Raw genomic sequence first — 19,956 nt, 5'->3', positions numbered from 1 at the left:
ACCGTCACCCTGATACCAAAACCATACAAAGATATCACAAAAAAAGAAAACTACAGACCAGTATCACCGATGAACATAGATGCAAAAATCCTCAACAGAATACTAGCAAACAAAATCCAAGAGCACATTAAAAGGATCATACACCATGATCAAGTAGGGTTTATCCCAGGAATGCAAGGATCCTTCAATTTACACAAATCAATCAATGTGATACACCATATTAACAAATTGAAGAATAAAAATCATATGATAATCTCAATAGATGCAGAAAAAGCTTTTGACAAAATTCAACATGCATTTATGATAAAAACTCTCCAGAAGGTAGACATACAGGTAATCTACCTCAAAGAAATAAAGGCCATATGTGACAAACCCACAGCCAACATCATTCTCAATGGTGAAAAACTGAAACCATTTCCACTGAGATCAGGAAGAAGACAAGGTTGTCCACTGTCACCACTATTATTCAACATAATTTTGGAAGTTTTAGCCACAGCAATCAGAGAAGAAAAAGAAAAAAAGGAATCCAAATTGGAAAAGAAGAAGTAAAGCTGTCACTGTTTGCAGATGACATTATATTATATATAGAGAATCCTAAGGATGCTACCAGAAAACTACTAGGGCTAATCAATGGATTTGGTAAAGTAGCAGGATACAAAATTAATGCACAGAAATCTCTTGCATTCCTATACACTAACAATGAAAAATCTGAAAGAGAAATTAAGGAAACACTCCCATTTACCACTGCAACAAAAAGAATAAAATACCTAAGAATAAACCTACCTAAGGAGAGAAAAGAACTGTATGCAGAAAACTATAAGACACTGAAGAAAGAAATTAAAGATGGTACAAACAGATGGAGAGGGAATAGACAGTCTACCTGAAAAAGAATTCAGAGTAATGATAGTAATGATGACCAAAATCTTGGAAATAGAATGGAGGAAACCTAAATGTTGTGCAAAAGCTTTTAAGTTTCATTAGGTCCCATTTGTTTATTTTTGTTTTTATTTCCATTTCTCTAGGAGGTGGGTCAAAAGGATCTTGCTGTGATTTATGTCATAGAGTGTTCTGTCTACGTTTTCCTCTAAGAGTTTTATAGTGTCTGGCCATACATTTAGGTCTCTAATCCATTTTGAGTTTATTTTTATGTTTGGTGTTAGGGAGTGATCTAATTTCATACTTTTACATGTAGCTGTCCAGTTGTCCCAGCACCACTTATTGAAGAGGCTGTCTTTTCTCCACTCTATATTCTTGCCTCCTTTATCAAAGATAAGGTGACCATATGTGCGTGGGTTTATCTCTGGGCTTTCTATTCTGTTCCATTGATCTATATTCCTGTTTTTGTGCCAGTACCATACTGTCTTGATAACTGTAGCTTTGTGGTATACTCTGAAGTCAGGGAGCCTGATTCCTCCAGCTCCATTTTTCGTTCTCAAGATTGCTTTGGCTATTCGGGGTCTTTTGTGTTTCCATACAGATTGTGAAATTTTTTGTTCTAGTTCTATGAAAACTGCCAGTGGTAGTTTGATAGGGATTTCATTGAATCTGTAGATTGCGTTTGGTAGTAGATTCATTTTCACAATGTTGATTCTTCCAATCCAAAGCTTTTGCACAGCAAAGGAAACCAAAAACAAGACCAAAAGACAACCCTCAGAATGGGAGATAATATTTGCAAATCAAGCAACTGACAAAGGATTAATTTCCAAAATTCACAAGCAGCTCATACAGCTCAATAACAAAAAGCAAACATCCCAATCCAAAAATGGGCAGAAGACCGAAATAAAAGTTTCTCCAGAGAAGATATACAGATTGCCAACAAACACATGAAAGAATGTTCAACATCATTAATCATTAGAGAAATGCAAATCAAAACTACAATGAGATATCATCTGACACCGGTCAGAATGGCCATCATCAAAAAACTCTAGAAACAATAAGTGCTGGAGAGGATGTGGAGAAAAGGGAACCCTCTTGCACTGTTGCTGGGAATGTAAATTAATACAGCCACTATGGAGAACAGTAGGAAGGTTCCTTAAAAAACTAAACATAGAACTACCATACGACCCAGCAATCCCACTACTGGGCATATACCCTGAGAAAACCATAATTCAAAAAGAGTCACGTACCAAAATGTTCATTGCAGCTCTATTTACAATAGCCAGGACATGGAAGCAACCTAAGTGTCGATCATCAGATGAATGGATAAAGAAGATGTGGCACATATATACAATGGATTATCACTCAGCCATAAAAAGACACGAAATTGAGAAATTTGTAGTGAGGTGGATGGACCTAGAGTCTGTCATACAGAGTGAAGTAAGTCAGAAAGAGAAAAACAAATACCGTATGCTAACACATATATATGGAACCTAAGGAAAAAAAAAAAAAGGTCATGAAGAACCTAGGGTTAAGATGGGAATAAAGACACAGACCTATTAGAGAATGGACTTGAGGATATGGGGTGGGGGAAGGGTAAGCTGTGACAAAGTGAGAGAGTGGCATGGACATATATACACAACCAAACGTAAAATAGATAGCTAGTGGGAAGCAGCCACATAGCACAGGGAGACCAGCTTGGTGGTTTGTGACCACCTCGAGGGGTGGGATACGCAGGGTGGGAGGGAGGGAGACACAAGAGGGAAGAGATATGGGAACATATGTATATGTATAACTGATTCACTTTGTTATAAAACAGAGAGTAACACACCACTGTAAAGCAATTATACTCCAATAAAGATGTTAAAAAAAGAGAAAGGCTTCCCTCGTGGCACGGTGGTTGAGAGTCTGCCTGCCGAAGCAGGGTACACTGGTTCGTGTCCTGGTCCGGGAGGATCCCACATGCCGCGGGGTGGCTGGGCCCGTGAGCCATGACCGCTGAGCCTGCGTGTCCGGAGCTTGTGCCCCGTACGCGAGAGACCACAGCAGTGAGAGGCCCGCATACCGCAAAAAAAAAAAAAAAGAAGACCTAAATGTTAGGCCAGACACCATCAAACTCTTAGAGGAAAACATAGGCAGAACACTCTATGACATCAATCACAGCAAGATCCTTTTTGACCCACCTCCTAGAGAAATGGAAATAAAAACAAAAATAAACAAATGGGACCTAATGAAACTTAAAAGCTTTTGCACGGCTGGACACCATAAACAAGACGAAAAGACAACCCTCAGAATGGGAGAAAATATTTGCAAACAAAGCAACTGACAAAGGATTAATCTCCAAAATATATAAGCAGCTCATGCAGCTCAATATCATAAAAACAAACAACCCAATCCAAAAATGGGCAAAAGATCTAAATAGACGTTTGTCCAAAGCAGATATACAGTTGCCAACAAACACATGAAAGGATGCTCAACATCACTAATCATTAGAGAAATGCAAATCAAAACTACAAGGTATCACCTCATATCGGTCAGAATGGCCATCGTCAAGAAATCTACAAACAATATACGTTGGAGACGGTGTTGAGAAAAGGGAACTCTCTTGCACTGTTGGTGAGAATGTAAATTGATATAGCCACAATGGAGAACAGTATGTAGGTCGTTAAAAAACTACAAATAGAACTACCATATGACTCAGCAATCCCACCACTGGGCACAGACCCTGAGGAAACCATAATTCAAAGAGTCATGTACCACAATGTTCATTGTAGCACCATTTACAATAGTCAGGATATGGAAGCAACCTAAGTGTCCATCAACTTAGGTTGGATAAAGAAGATGTGGCACATATATACTGTGGAATATTACTCAGCCATAAAAAGAAATGAAATTGAGCTATTTGTAGTGAGGTGGATGGACCTAGACTCTGTCATACAGAGTGAAGTCAGAAAGAGAAAAACAAATACCGTATGGTAACACACATATATGGAATCTAAAAAAAAAAAAAGAGGTTCTGATGAACCTATGAGCAGGACGGGAATAAAGACGCAGATGTAGAGAATGGACTTGAGGATATGGGGAGGGGGAAGGGTAAGCTGGCAGAAAGTGAGAGAGTGGCATGGACATATATACACTACCAAATGTAAAACAGATAGCTAGTGGGAAGCACCTGCATAGCACAGGGAGATCAGCTCGGTGCTTTGCAACCACCTAGAGGGGTGGTATAGGGAGGGTGGGAGGGCGATGCAAGAAGGAGGGGATATGGGGATATATGTATACATATAGCTGAATCACTTTGTTATACAGCAGAAACTAACACAACATTGAAAAGAAACTATACTCCAATAAAGATGTTAAAAAATTTTTAATTACTACAGGAAACTTTATTTCCTCGTTGAATAGAAATATATGTTTAATAAGAAAAATGCAATAACACATCATTAGCAAATGTCAATTGAAAAATCAAATACACTTTATGAATCTTAACGAAAAATTGTCAGAAGTATGTCATACTAAATGGGATAGGAATGGGCCAGTAAGAGGTGAAGAGAGTAAAAGCACAAGTTATCAGGACTGGTAAATTCTGATTTAAATATACTATATTAAGTTTTTTCTGTGTAAAGAAAATAGTAAGCCATATACACATAACTATGAAGATCAACCTGTATAACCTAAAAAACAATTAAAGAATAGAAATTAGGCATACCTAATGCGTAAATAAAAACCTCATACTTCAAGAATAGTACAATCTTTGGAGTAATAAGAATTCTTTTAAACTTCCAATATAAAAAGACGATAAGCAAATATATTGATAAAGAAAAATCTTGGTTTTCATAGTATAGTTAAGAGCAGAACAAATTTATTAAATAATCTGCACCGATACAGGCAATTTACCTTAAGAATGTGTTCCAATAGTCAGAAACGAATTAATTGACTGTTCAAGTTTTTGTATATATATTTGTATTATTTTGTTTTTTAATTCTTTGATATGAAAGAATTAGAGGAAGGCATACTGGGAAAATAATAACCATCATGGGAGAAATCCCATTACCTTCCTTTTAAGGGGGTAAGAGAAAAACTGAGAGGAAAAATACAGTGTGTACAATACGAATATTTAATATGGAGATGGTAGGAGGGATGCTGTCAAATTATACTGATTTTTCCAGTTTTATTTAAAAACATTTGTTGTTCTTCATCGTTTCTTTATTTAAACAATTGATATATCTCTGATTCCATGCTACAGCAACCTACTGAAATATTGAGGTAGGATACTGAAATACTCTCAATCTTTTATAATAGATATATAGAGTTGGGCTTACGCAGAGATGCTCAGATTTTATATCCAAACCAAAATGCATGTTAAATTTGCAATGACACTTTTATTGGGAAGGTTTTAGAAGTGAATAAATTGTATCTATTTTATCTAATATTTTCAGATATATGTAATTATAAATATTAACAAGTATATGTTTAGTATTTATATGTAAAATTTAATACATAATTTAATTTAATCTCAGATTAAAATTTACTATAAAAAGCTGGTAAGATAACTGTTTTTTTAAACTAACTTCCCTCACAAAATTCACATCCAAACTGATCTGATAAAGAGTAAAACACCCTACACACACACACACACACACACAATCATATGTATGTACACACAGGTAAATGACAATACCTTAATTCATCAGGACTTTAAAATATATTTAAGGAAAAAACTGTTGAAACAGGAGAAAATAACAACTCAAGACACTGAAAGAAATACCATGTAAGAAGTAAAATGCTTAAATTGAAAATATAGTATTGTACTTTACCACTTCGTATCTCACTTTTAGCTAGTCAACTTAGATTTTTCACCCAGTTCTAACTTTCTTTAATTATATCATTGTTTCATTAATTTATTATTTTTTGTTCATAAGCTTTATAATTTTTTGAACCATGAGACAATTTATGGCATCTTAGCTTGATTGTGCAATTTGTGTTTGTCCTCTTGAATGACAAAAAAAAAATGAAGAAACCAAAAGAACAGAAACTCACAAAAATGGATATTCACTGTAATTACTGTGTAGGTTAAATTTTATAAAGCAGAAGAAATAAAACAGTCTCATTAGAAGTGGTACAAAACTAATATTGTGGAAACAAGTTTTTAACCTTGGATATTACTGTTTCTTAGAAAGAATATAAAACTTAATTCATAGTGTCCTCAAGATGCAAACTCTATTAAATATATTTTTTTTAAGGCTCTGGGAAAATGGTAAAAACTTACAGTTACCTTCTGCCACTAGATGGAGCCTGGGCATCTATACGGCAAAATTCTCACCAAGTTTACATTTGGCCATATTTCATTACTTAGAAACTGACATAGAGCAGTTTAATATGAATGGAGGGAAGGGGAAATAGGCGATTTTTAGCCTGTAGTATCCTGGCAAAATGTAAATTAATTCAAAGTTGACATTACTTTGTCTCTTTAGAGTCTCCTTTCCTGAATATAGATTCTCCAACACAAAACCCACAGACCTCTTTACTTGTATACCTGCCTCTCAATGTTCTATCTGTTGTGCAAAGACTTCTCCAGAGCTTTCAATAATGCTTTAAAGATTATTCTACCTCCATTTTTCTTATTTTTTTCTGAACCGACTGATCATATGAAACATTCATTCTTGATCTTGATCATATAGTATCTGTTACATGTGGTTATAATGATTTCACTTAAAGAAGTGGCCTTCTCTCTTGTGAGGAGATGACAAAACTCTAGGATCACCACTTTGGAATGGACATCAACTTCAAGAATGCAAATGGCCTACTTGAGACAAACAGATACCATCCATTTGTTGTGGGTTGCATCTTTAGGCCTCTGGGAAGTAGGGTAATCATAGGAGAAGGGTTTCTGTGTGCAACAGGTATGGCGAAAAAGAAAAAAAACAGAGATCTGCTGCATCCTGCCTTCAGTAATTCAACTTGTCAGACTGCCAGGTATTATCTTGGAAAAGATTTAAAAACTGTAGTCCCAGCACTAACATAGGAAAGATTTTGTGAAATGCTGGAAAGTTTACAACGTTCCAGAGAATAGAATTTTGGCTTTTGTGGATTTAATGTAAATTATTTCAATTCTTTTTGATCAATCCTGAAAGTTCACAATGTTTAGTATTTGTAATTATGCTGAGGCAAAGCATAATTGAGAAATTTGTAGTGTTATGAAGCTCTTGTACAGGAATGAACCTCTTAGCTTAAGAGTAGGTCTAGTTAACTGCCTAGAATACACATAGCAACTCAGCTCTGTTCTCAACTTACTATGTATGGAAGAAATGTTTTGTGACTTCTCTGTTGAAGTCACCTTCTCTCTTGAACACCTATATTTCTGTTGAAGACCACCTATATTTTCTGTTTTATATTTGCAATTAGGAGAAAGAACACTAAAAATGAAAAATCCTTGAGGCTAGAGATCAGAGAAGAAGGAGGAACCAGTGTTTGAGGAGACAAAACACCTTGGGATAGGGAGACTGTATCAGCTACCAAAAAGACTACTTGAACCTGAATTCCAGAAAGAAAAGGAGCAAGTGTACGGATGACCAGACTTAGCCTAATGCATCTTCCTGGAGCCTCACTTGCTCACAGGCAAAGATCATTTGCTCAGCACCAACAGTGTGTCAGCCACTGAGTTAAGGAGGCTGCATATCCTTTATTGCAACTCAGTTATGAAACTTAGGAGTTTAATGCAAAAGAAAAGGGTAGAAAAGAGACAACTATAGCACAATGATATAGGAAATATAAATTACAACGCGCTACTACAGGAAGGTTATCTACCTTTGGGGTGTATATAGTTTGGAAGTAGGAGCGAGAGAGTAGAGGCCTCCATGAGACAATGGTAAGTTGATTTCTTAAGCTATTAAAAATTCGGGCAAATTTTAAAAAGAGGATTGTCACTGAAGAACAAGGGAAGGAGCTATTTCCCACATGAGTAGCCTGTACTCAGGCTAGAGTAACTCTGAAAAATGCATTCCTTCAAAGAGGAAGATACCAGGATAACTGAAAGAAAATCTGGCGTTGGAGAAGCTCATCAAAAAGGATCTTATACTAAGCCTGATGCCCAGAAGCAGTCACTGAGGGTTTTACACAGGCGAAGGAAACTCATATGCTTTTACTTCAAAATAGTCAATCAATATTCCTTTTAAAGCTAAGTTTTCAAGTGATTTTTTAAAAATTTAATTAATTAATTAATTTATTGGCTGTGTTGGGTCTTCGTCGCGGTGCACCAGCTTCTCATTGTGGTGGCTTCTCTTGTTGGAGAGCATGGGCTCTAGGCACGTGGGCTTCAGTAGTTGTGGCTCACCGACTCAGTAGTTGTAGCTCACGGGCTCTAGAGCGCAGGCTCAGTAGTTGTGGTGCACAGGTTTAGTTGCTCTGTGGCATGTAGGATCTTCCCAGACCAGGATCTTCCCAGAACCCGTGTCCCCTGCATCGGCAGGTGGATTCTTAACCACTGCACCACCTCGAGTGATTTTTGAAAGGTTAAGTCATATCACATTACTCTTCTGCTCAAAAATTTCCAATATTTTCCCATGTATCCCTAATACTAGCCAATAAGCCTTGATGAACTCTGTTCCCATGTTACTTCTTCGACGCATCTTCTACTCCTCTCTCCTTCCATCCATCCTTTCCAGTCCCATTGGTCTTATAGCTCTTCCTTGAACACACCAATCATCCTCTCATAGCAGGGTTTAGAATTATCCTTTCTCTCTGCCTGGACTCCTGTTTCCTAAAATAACTGTATGGTTTGCACCTGTACCTTTTTCAGGTGTTTGCTGAGAGTTTACTGGAACACACACATCTCTTGCAGTCCTTCCCTCCCCAGTTCCCTCTTCACTTCCCTTGTTTTGTTATTCCTCACATCTGACTTATCACTATGTAACACATGGTGTATTTTGTTAAACTATTTCTACAGTCTTTCTTTCTTTACTAAAATGTTAGCCCCCTGAGGGCTTTGGTTTTTGTTTGTATTGTTTCTGACATACCTCTAGAAACTAAGAAAATTCCTGGCACACAGTTATGCCCACTAAGCATTTTTTTCAATGACTTAAATCACGGCTAATAAAAACAAGTTATTAAAAATTTCAGAAATATAAGAAGAGAGGTCATGAGGATCTCCAGTTAAAGTTTGATAGGGCAGAGGGAGAAAACCTCCACAACTAATTGGAAGTTCCTAAAAAGCGTGACAAGACATTGACTATAATCAAGAAGCCTGGGGCCAGGTAAACAATGAGTACTTGCCTGAAGGAAAAACATTTGTTTCTGAAATGAAAATGACAGAAGAACGATTCAAATATATCTTTACTTTCAGAGTGGAATAACCTAGCAACTAGCAGGTACCATTTTTATATAGTCACTACAGTTGTCACTTACTGTTATCTGTATTAGAAATGTTCTCTTCGTTAACTTCATTATCCTATTTAATCCTCTCAAAACCAATGTCCCTGACTCTCCATTTTACAGAAAGGGAAACAGAGTGATCATGGGACAGGAAGCGGTAGCTTCAGATTCAAACTCTCCTGTGGGAGTTTGGATGCTATTTGCTGGAGGAGCATAAGGGAGATTCACTTCCATGAATGTCTTTTCTTGTTGAGTTTGGTAGAGAGTGAAGATGCAGCTCGCGAAAGTTAGTGGAGTATTAACTCTGTACGTAATGTCAGAGACTGAAAATAAAACGAGACATGTATCTTGTGCTCGAGTAGCTTATGGACTGGTGGAGGGGGAAATGTCACTAACATATGGAATTGCATGGCATCATTTATTTTTGATACACTAAATTTAACGACAAGACATTATACAACAATTTCTTAACTTTTTGAGACTATTAATGTTTAAACATCATATTCTTTTTATTGTAATCACCAATGATAAGCTGGATTTCACAGTATTATCCATCTGCCAACCTACTTACAAACAGTCTAAGAAAATAGAATCCTAGGCTCACAGCCTAATTGTGCTTCACTTTAAAACCGTTGATAATAGTTAACTTTATCTTTGGGGGAGGAGAAAAAGATAGGAACAATTGTCCCGGCTCCAGAAAGGGGCTTTTGGTAAGGTTGAAATTCAACCCTAACTATAATCCTCACCTAGTCCCTCCTCCTCTGCTAATTTCAATACCCAGAAAGGAACTGATGACTTACTAATACAATATGTATGTATGGAAAAAGAATATTTTGATAATCATTTATGTTGTAATTTCTAGACCTGAGTTGCAAGAAAGTTCTGAGCTTTTCTGATACTAAGCACTCCCTTTATTTCAAATTTGAACTATCTGAATTTCTATAGTAGCTTTAGCTTCTGTTTGTGCTTACTGGCTGCACATATTTTTTTCTGGGAGAAACACATGCGTACGTACTTTATCTGCTCATAGTGACAATGTATTTTCATTGTTAATAGTATGAATTTTAAAGCCAAACATTCTGTGTGCAGCTATGGGCTTGCTAATTATGTGACCTTGAGCAATACACTTAACCTTCCTTTAAGCCTCACCATCCTTACCTCCTAAATGGAAGTGTATGAATCAACCTGCAAAATGATCCCAGTGATCTATCCCTCTGGTAGTCATCCTGTTATATAAAAGATCCTCCCACAATGAATCAGGATTGGCCCTGTGTGACCCACAGAATACGGTAAAGTGATATTGTGTGACTTCCAAATTAGTCATAAAAGGCATTAACAGCTTCTCCCCTCACCTCTTAGATTGTTCACTCTGGGCAACCCAGAAGCCATGTTTTAAAGACATTTAAGCAAGCAAGAAGACAGGTTGATACAGAGGAACTGAAGTTACCAAGTCCATGACCGGTTTCATCTTTCAAGCCTTGGAAGTAAGACCTCCAGTCCTAGTCAAGCCTTTAGATGACTTCAACTCCAGCCAACATATGACTGCCACTGCAGCAGAGATAGACTCCCAGCTAAGTAATGACTGCCCAGCTAAGCCTTCCCTGAATTCCTGACCCAAAGGAGCTATGAGAATATAAATGATTGCTACTGTTAAGCCACTAAGATTTAGCATATCTTGTTATGTAGCCAAAATAACTATAACATGAGTAACATATCTTATGGAATTGTTATGGGGATAAAATGAAGAAATGTAAACCAAGAGGTTAGTATAGTGACTAGCACACAGTATGTGCTTAAAAAGATTGCGAAAGGTGCTATTAAAATTGTATGTTGGGGCAGGGGGGAGAGGTGGGGCTGGTGCTTAAACACAGCAAAAAACACAGAGAGACCTCTCTCAGGACAGGCTCTGCTACCATATAGATTTTTGCAACTTATAGCCAAGACTAAGTGTTCGCTAAAACATAGCTGTCTCTTGTTAGGCTTGATCGTATTTTTCAGTCTCATGTTTAATTAAGAATGGCCATCTGACTAAGTCCTGACAATGAAACGGGAGGAGAGGTTATATGTGCTGCTTCCACCATGGCCTAAAGCCCTCTAGTGGACAATCTTCTCCTCCCCTTCTACTCTTCCTTTCAGAAGAGAGGGAGGAGAAACCATAAGATGGAAGGAACCTGGGGTCCTAAAAGACACAGAAGACTACACTAAACAAAAAAATGATGTCAGTCTTTTTGTGAGCAAAAAATGTTGATTAATATACACCTTCACTGGACACTGGCATCTTCCTCCCTGTCAGGACTCCTCTCTTTGTTACTGAGAGTTTACTCTGTGCCTGCTTCTGGTTTATCATAGGAACGCAGCAAACATGAGGAACTGAATGGATTTCAACTGTCAAAAGCACCCCTGAGACCAAAATCTCTCTTATCAGGAACTCTCACAAAAATTTTAAAAGACCACATCTTCAGGCACTGGATTCCGTGTACTTCACTTACATTTTTCTTTAATATATTCTCTCCTTATATCCTCTTTCCGATATTTTACCTCATTTTCCCTTGCCTACCTCGCCTCCAGCTTCTGGCCCATCCTAACCTGATATTCTGATTTTTCCGCTTATTAGTTATATGACCTTGGGCAAGTCAAAATACGAAACAAGGCCATTCTGTAAAATTCCAAGAATAGTTAATATGAAATGAGATAAACTAAATGAAGCCAGGGGCCCAAGAGAGTGCCTGGTACTTAGTTGGGGCTTAATAAATAACTACTATTATTCAAAATAAAATGATTTACCCAAATAATTTATATTTATATTCATTACCAAAATAAAAATACATTTTACATTTTTGTTACATAATGATATTTAAAACTATATTTCACCTCTCGATCCTCTGGCAGATATTACAGAATAATACCAATGTCTCACATTGTGGTATAAATTACATGATGCTTTCCGGGCATATGAGTGTTAAATTGATCAGTTTCCCTTTTTTAATCCTTGGAATCTCTCTGGCAATAGAAATTCTTGATGCATACTAGAAGGAAAAGCTTATAGTCCAAACATACAACCAGAAAATTGAGTTCAATTCTATTTTACCATAATATCTCGTACTAATGTGATGACACAGCTGAAAAAATTGAACAAGCTTGCTGATATTTATTTCAGAGCCCCACTTTGTAGCCTGAAATGGATACTCATCTCAGCAGGTGTCAAGACGCAACAACAATCCACTTTCAAAGTTAAATGCAAATTACACACTGAAATTCTATAGAGAAAACAACTCTATTCCTTTCCCCCCAAAAAGACTTCTCATTCTCTAACAAGAGTGCACTTAGCTGATATAGTAAATGAACTGCGGAAAAAAATCCCTCTGGCTTAAAGAAACATCAAAGTCCATTTCATAAATGAGAAGTAAAATGTAACTTCCTTTCAATAAAACAAACACGTTGATGATGATGCTTTACCACATTAACAAGGGATTTAGAGTCCATATACTCTCTTTGAACTTGGTAATAAGTTTCAATGTGCTTAGCATGTTGATGTGGCCCTGACAAGTGCTAATGTATACCCTTTGGGTTACTTGATACTCTCTATTGAGATGCACTACTGAATTGAAAAGGAAAAAAAAAAAGAGAAGAAGAAAAAAAAAGAAAGTTACTGCCATGGGTTCAAAAATTCACTTGTAGAGAAAATGACTATAGAAAACCATCCATATTTAAAGCACTTGGAAAAATATTGATTGTACAAATTATTTCACACTAATCTAGACATCACACTTAAGAGTTAAAAATATTATTGCAATAAGTATCAGGAAAAGTGGTAAAAGTAATTGTAGTATGGTACTTAATAGTCATTTTTCTCTGCAGGATTTCCAAATTCCAACTGTATTTATTCCTTAAATATCTCTTCTTCCAGTGATGTCAATATATCAGCATTTATTATGGACTCAATGTTTTAAATTTCCCATTAAAGTTACTATAGACTACAAGTAAGCCCAAGTAAGTGTGAAGGAAGCAAGTGAACAACAGAGGAAATTAATTTCCCATATCACAAAGAGGATTCCTGAGAGCAGTAATACTCCAAATGATGTAAAAGGAAGCTTCACAAACACCTTTATTTTCTCATTTTTTTTTTACATGTAAAGAACTATAAATAAATGACTTTAGAAGTGGCCAGGGAAAAGTAGGAAGGAGAAAGAAAAACTCATAAAGCAAAATTTGAAACTTTAAATGTCATCTTGAAGTGATATATTATAATGTAAAATTTCACATCATTCTGAAGTCTCTGACAACAAAAACACACTTACTAAAAAGTGTTATTTATGCCCTTGTTGACTAGTTTAAGGAATATGTATGTGCTAGCTTGTATATTTACAATTACGATTTGCTTTCAAATAGTAATATCTTCGAGGTATTTCAGAAAAAAACATCACCTCATTCTATTCTCCTTTCATGATATTAGAGTGACTGAAAAGTAGGTGATTAGAAAATAACAGTCTTTTGTAACTTCAACCTTGCTCTCCCCTGGGGCAGTGGATTATTCTTACATCATAATATCTGTTAGTTAATACCAAAGGCTTCGCCCAACTTCAAAGCAGAGATATTAAAGGCTCACTTTCCACTACAAGCAGGTGTATTTTTATTAGCTTTCTCTTTCAAAATTGCTATGACTTCACTTGCGGATATCCCGCCAACAGCCATTATTGAAAGCCTTACTATAATTGCTAAGTTACATGGAACGTCTGAAGCACAAAACCAATGTCACTTGCAGCCCTCCAACAACTGACTGAAACCAAGTGTTACATCATTAAAGCTGAATTACAACACACCCATGGCGTGTTTTCCATGTGTGCTATTTTAAACAATAGTACAGAAAAACCTGGCTATAAATTCACAGATCCCCAATTTGTTCGAATTCATGAACAATAAGAGCTGTCCTAGAGCCTTTTCTGGCTCTATTTTAGTCAGAAATGTCATGCACCAAAATTAAATGTCTGTTTGGATTTTATTGGAGATGGAAATGCTAGCTTTATGTTGTAAATTTAAACAACCTGCCACAAAGGGAGCCTCACATTTATATCGCTTGGGAAGGCATATTCATCTCTAATTGCTTAGGGTAACACAAATAAACTAATGTAAAGTGTTCGGTTTCTCAACTGGTTCTGTGTAGAATAAATGAGATGAAGTGATGATGGCATGGGTTTTCAGTGGGTTCAGATTGGATTTGTTTTCTTTGATAGAGTTGGATGTGGAATCAGTGTATTCAGTTATTGTTAATGACCAGGAAGTTTTCTGGAAATTCATAAAAATACAGTTAGACATTCATTACTGCCGATAAAAAGAAATATTAGCAGCATACTCGTATTACCTTTTTTTTTTCCCAATTAGGTTCAACCCATTCCATTATTTGGTGATCTAAGTGGAAATATTTCTCCTGTCATAGTGGTACGCAAAGCTATTATAATTACATTTTAGAAAGGTCGACAACTTTTTTATTTGGCTTCAGTGATTTTATGGTGCCTAGATTCCACCGGAAAATATTTAGTCACTCACTTACTTGGATAGAAATCCATCACCTGGAATAGAAATCATGGTTAACATGCCAGCATCTTTGTGCAGACAGGCCTGAAAATATATACTAGGCAAGGCCACTGCCAAATGACTTGTGTCTGGCCAGGACTACCTTTCAAATGTTCTCTGCATACCAGTTACTGTTAAGATTTATTGTAGTATGTGTAGATAAATATACTTTAGCTTTCATATCCATAACTTAGATAATACAGTAGCAGTCTACACTCTACATATTACTTGTCTTCAGTTATGGTTCCTGTAGCCACTCACAATATTCAGATTTCTCACCAAAACTTAACAGTAGTCTTCATGTTACTTTAAATAGATCACATTAAGCCAAGTGTAGGAATTTCATATACACATATATAACCAATCCATAAAGAAATTAGTTTAGTGTCTTAAACGAATCACTATCATGAGAAAATACTTCATCATAAGCAGATCTAATCTAAAATACATGAGAGAAACGGGCCCTATAAAAATATATACTAATCTCAAAGCTAAGTGCTTGACTGGGAGAAATCCACTATATTATTTAAATTCTTTCATTCATGTGAAAAGTAAATAACCTCTATACACACATAAACACAAACACATACACATCAAAAAAATTTAAGGGCCATCACTTCTACCACATTCAATTCACATCACAAATTATGACAGCAAAAGAAATCCATCACACCCACCAAAAGAACAACAAAAAAACCCTAAAACTATCCTCTCACCACAAATATATGTCCACCCAGTTCTTTCCTTTACTTAGAAAATCTCAGTGCCAACTGAATCAAAGCAACCATACTATTTTAGGGTTTATTTGTTTTCTTTAAATTTGGCGGACACTGTTCTTTCCTATAAAATTGGTTGACTCAATAGGGAAAAAAATATCCACCATTAACTTTCAGCATACCCACTTGTTATTCTCATCTTCAATCCCAAAATTCATCCTACGGATTCATGTTTAAGGATTGCTGTTGAATAAAATATTTTATGAAGTGATGTGTTCTGAGTTAATGATTTTGGGGAAATCTGTCATTTAAATGTGTGCCATTGAATATATTAAGCACATTCTTTAGATTCTAGGATCTGGGCTGTTATACTCATCTTCAAGTACTTGGAATTTGACTACTTTGTGTGTTTTGATACACACTGACAAAGTCACAGAGAAACTAAACTATGAGTTACTTCCAGTTTAGACATATCTACTAAATTCTAGGTTGTAGCATTTACATTATTTGAAAGACATTTATTAAGTATTTGTCTTATCAGGCCCTACACATATTTCAGCAAATCAAGATAGCCTAGATTGTATTTACATTTAGACTGTAATTTTCCCAAACCACATAAACAAAACCATTTTGACACCTGGTCCTTTAGAGTTCATGAACTTCAACATCTGAAAACATACGCAGGATTGTCAAACTTTCCACTTCCCTCCCTGGGGGCACCCAAACATATGTAACCATGTATATCACTATGTTATATGCCATCAAATTTCCTTAAAAGAAAGTAACTGGGTCTCTTTATCGCGGCAGCAAACTGTCCCAGCTCTAAGTCTGTGAGATACGGAGCAAGGGCTCTCCGGGAGGAAGCAGCCCAAGGGCAACCACAGGCTTTCTAAAGTTGGAATCAAATATACCCGCTCTCTCTACACTTTCTTTCATTCAAAACCTATAACAGTACCAAACATTAATGCCAGAAGAGGAAACACCTTAAGCCAAAAATCACATTTCAATAACAGAACATATTTTATAATTATATAATTTACATTCTCAATTATTCCGGGGGGGTGGTGGGGAAAGACAAAATAAAAAGGGGAGACAGGCAATGAGAGGAGTGATTACCCATAAAATAGGGGTGTATCCTCTCACTCAGCAAAGCTAAAGGGGATACAATGACATCCACCCCCACTGCTCATCTCTACCGGGTCAGAGATCTTCCAAACTGAGCAAAGGATTTTTGAAAAAGGGGCAGATGGGAAGACTGATTAAATCCACCCTTACCTGCAAGATAGGCAGCATCTCCCCAGAGAAGAGCGCTTTGTAATTCTGCCAGGGGACATGGGAGGGTCAAGTGCAACCCACCTGCTCACCCAGCACATCTTAAAGCTTGCTAGCAACATGTTCACAAAATGCAGCCGCTGCCGAGGCAGCGCTCGGGGTGAAATCTCTTTAGCAGCCTTCGTCCACCTGTCTCTGAGTGCAGCGTCTGGCCGCGTCCTGCCGGCTGTTTCTGACATTTACCAGATTGCTAGCCCTTTTGACCATGGGCAGATAAATTAAGGCACCTGGGCTCCACCTTCCTAACTTTGAGTAGCAAAAGGAAGCCACTCTCCAGTGGATTCTTAGCTCCAGCAATTAACTGAAGAAAGCGCTTAAAGGCTCCCAGGCAGACATAATAGAGGATCTGGGGCTTTAATTAAGCAGTGACTTAGGTTGGCTAGAGGGAATATGCTATGAAAATTTTATCTCTGGTGGAGAGGTCAGTTTTCTAAGTACTTTAGAAATACTTTCCTGTATGTAAACAGGGTTTTTTTACTTTTGTTTTTTACAATCTAGAGAAATTTGAAACACTGATTTCATCTTTTTCCTCTGCGTGACACTTTTTCTGTTTTTTTTTTTTTTTTTACTGAGGGCAAATTCACATAACATAAAATGAATCACTTAAACGTGTACAGTTCAGAGGCCTTTAGCGCAGTGTTGGGCAACCACCACCTCTGTCAAGTTCCAAAACATTTTCATCACCCCCAAAGGAAAAGGTAAAATTCCACACATTCATTTGTTAGGCAAATATTTAAAAGTTATAAGAATTTATTGCTAACCATAGATAAAAATAATATATATAATTTAATCTTAATCATTCAAGTTGTTACACAAAATATTTTGCTGCTGTATCTCTGCTTTCAGATTTGCTAGCTGTAAAACTGTGAAGCTCTCACCTGTAATTATGTAATTTGAAGGTCAGCATCTGACGGAGATGCACTTTAAAACTCTTCCACGTGTGGGTACCTCCACAGCCCTCCTCCCTCCCTTACTGCAGTCTCTACTCAGGAACCAGAAGACCAAGTACTTCTATGCATCCTAAAAAGTAAACTAACTTTAAAATAAATGTATTTTGGGGATTATAAATGAGGGGACAAATGAGGGATGAGTGAAATGAGTGGACAAATGAAGGGATGAATGAAAGTATATTTCAAAAAAGAGTAGATTTCATGACACTGAATTTCATTTAAAATGTAGCGCACAGAATGAATCATGTTCACCCAATCACATTGCCTGCAAGTATTTATATCTGTTAGATCTTTAACAGATCAATGTTTGGTATAGGAGGTTGAATCCCTGCTGCTTCATACAAAATTGAAGAACTGGTAATAATACCAAGTTGTAATTTTATCTGTTCTCTCATACATAAATTGGTTAGAATGCTAACTAGTGGTTCTAAAACAAACAAAAAATTGTTTCAAATAGAAATAACCATTATAGAGCTTAATTAGATTTACATGTATTCAAATAAAGTAATATGAGTGAGCAGTGAGATTGTTTTATGTCTGCATTTTTGTAGTTAGAATAATATAAGAAACCTAACTTGCCTCTCCAAACTCATCAGTTCCCATGGATCTTTAAATGGTTGTCTCCCAAATTTACATCTTCAGCTTAGACGGCTCCTATTATTTCCAAACTTGCATTGCCCCACTTAGATACAGAGTAGGTAATTAGATTTAGTAAGTCTGAAATTCAATGGAAAAACCAGGAAAGGGTAGATAAAATTTTAGGTCAATAGCATTTAGAAGGCGTTGAAATCCACGAGACTAAGGTAAATTGTCTTGGGTTGGGAGTAGATGACACAGAGTGAAAGTAAGAGAACTGAGACTGACGCACTACGAGAAATGATGGTGAGAAAAAAAGTTGCTTCTAGCAGCTAAAAAGGAGAGGCTAGTAAGGCAAGAATAAAACCCACAAGAGAACATTGCTGTGGAAACCAGAACCAATGAAGAAGGAGGGAAAGGTCAAGGTTGTTGCTACAAAATTAAATTGAAGTAAATTCATGTATGTCTTCCAAATCCTTTCCCACCTAAGGAGAGTTAACTTGTTTTTAAAATCCAGTGTTAATCACTTCACTGGTAAACTCCTCCCACCTTTCATCATTCCCCACACCTGCCATTAGTTAGACCAGGCTTCATATCACGTGTTCCAAGTTTTTAGGCAGTCTCATCAATAAAAGTTCTCAGAATGGGAATAATTTTAGGAGGTCAAGAGATTTGGGCTTGCTGTCCTGATCAGACTTTTAAAAAATAGCTTATTTCATTAATGTATGTATTTATAAGGGAACTGTCATGTGTGTTAATATTCTCATCAACGCAGTCATTGTTATTCTTCAGGAGACAAAATAACATAATACTATTATGTGGGAGTACAGTATAATAGCAAATGTACAGTTAGAAAAGAGGTTTGAATTCTACCCTTATAACTTACAATCATATGACCTTGGACAAGTTAACTAACTTTCTGGGTCTCAATTCCCTCATCTGAAAAGTGCATATAATAATATATACTAAAAGATGCTGTGAGTACATGAAAATGCATACTTAGAATGGAGTAGACACTTGGTAAACATCAGTGGCCTTTGCTTTAATGGATGTTTTGCCTTTCTTGCACCTAATAATAATTACACAAATGGAAATCTTTAAGAAATTTTATATTTTCCCACAGCAATTATTAAAACCTAAATTATATTTGGTATTCAGTTACATTCTAAGGAACCCTTTGCAATAGTATATTAGCATATTAGTATATAGTATATTTCATAACTCTCCACTGTAAAATGATCAATTCTATTAATTTCTAACTATGTATCTTTTATGGTAGAATATATCAATGCCTTTTTCTCTTAATATATTCAGCACAAAATTGCCTTTCTGTCAATGAGTGCTTGAACACTCTTCTTGTTCATTCACCCTTATTTCATCCTTAATTAAGCTTTGAATATCAAATTATAATAAGTATAGGTGATATTCTATCAAATATTTAACTCATTTCCTATCCTAACACCAGCATACCTCTAAGTGACATGAAAAGGCAAACAAGCCCGAATATTTAGTTTAGAAGATTTTTGAATGAAAGGGGTTAGGGAAAGTATTAACAGGATCTTTTG

At 36.3% G+C, this 19,956-nt stretch overlaps 1 protein-coding gene across 5 annotated transcripts in view; it reads right to left on the bottom strand.

The window, feature by feature from the left end:
- AGMO (alkylglycerol monooxygenase) overlaps nt 1-19,956 on the bottom strand; it is a 374,058-nt gene that overhangs the window by 105,452 nt on the left and 248,650 nt on the right. The window lies entirely within an intron of this gene.

This window comes from Stenella coeruleoalba (assembly GCF_951394435.1).
Source record: "Stenella coeruleoalba genome assembly, chromosome: 9".
Lineage (NCBI taxonomy): Eukaryota > Metazoa > Chordata > Mammalia > Artiodactyla > Delphinidae > Stenella > Stenella coeruleoalba.
This window is presented reverse-complemented; position numbering and strand designations above follow the sequence as displayed.